This window comes from Coenobita brevimanus, chromosome 38 (genome assembly GCF_032717465.1).
Source record: "Coenobita brevimanus isolate Jiangsu-jjx chromosome 38, ASM3271746v2, whole genome shotgun sequence".
In the NCBI taxonomy this organism is placed as follows: domain Eukaryota; kingdom Metazoa; phylum Arthropoda; class Malacostraca; order Decapoda; family Coenobitidae; genus Coenobita; species Coenobita brevimanus.
This window is the reverse complement of record NC_136991.1, coordinates 46,322,213-46,322,916: the sequence shown is the minus strand read 5'-3', so window position 1 is coordinate 46,322,916 and position 704 is coordinate 46,322,213. Positions and strand designations below refer to the sequence as shown.

The following is a 704-nucleotide window of genomic DNA, read 5'->3' as shown; positions in this document are numbered from 1 at the left end:
GTGGTAGGGGCCCTAGGCTAGGCTGGCATAATTAAGAATATATAACTTCAGTCCAATGACACTTTTTCATTTCTTGCTGCCTTCAGACTATTTTGTTCAGCTTAAGAGAGACTTTCCGAACCGGGTGAGTTTATACAGTATATATATATTTATATATATATATATATATATATATATATATATATATATATATATATATATATATATATATATATATATATATATATATATATATATATATATATATATATATATATATATATATATATATATATTGAGTACACCGCTTCCCGTCCGATCAGCGAAGTTAAGCAACGTTGGGTCTGGTTAGTACTTGGATGGGTGACCGCCTGGGAACACCAGATGCTGTTGGCATCCCTACGTGTCAAGTGGGGTTGGTGGAGGATTAGTGCCCCTCCCTGTAAGACAATTAACTCTAAGCCATTGGCCACCCCGTCTGGGATACATGGCGTCTGGCAATGAATGAATGAATATATTTATATACTGCATAACCTTCATTTTCCCCTTCATTATGAGAGATCTTTCCCAAGCACAGTATAATCGTCTGGATATACTTAGAACGAACTTGAAAGCATGTCATCCTACTGATGAGTTTAAGGATGGTGTTAGGTGGCGTTGTATGATCGTAAAACCTTGGAATTTGAATTTGTGATCCTAGCACTAGTGGCGCTTTAAACCACTAG

The 704-nt window shown here is 35.9% G+C and overlaps 1 pseudogene; it reads left to right on the top strand.

Annotated features, from left to right (window-relative positions):
• The first annotated feature begins 257 nt into the window (after positions 1-257).
• On the top strand, positions 258-375 carry LOC145396628 (5S ribosomal RNA; annotated as a pseudogene).
• The last annotated feature ends 329 nt before the right edge of the window (positions 376-704 follow it).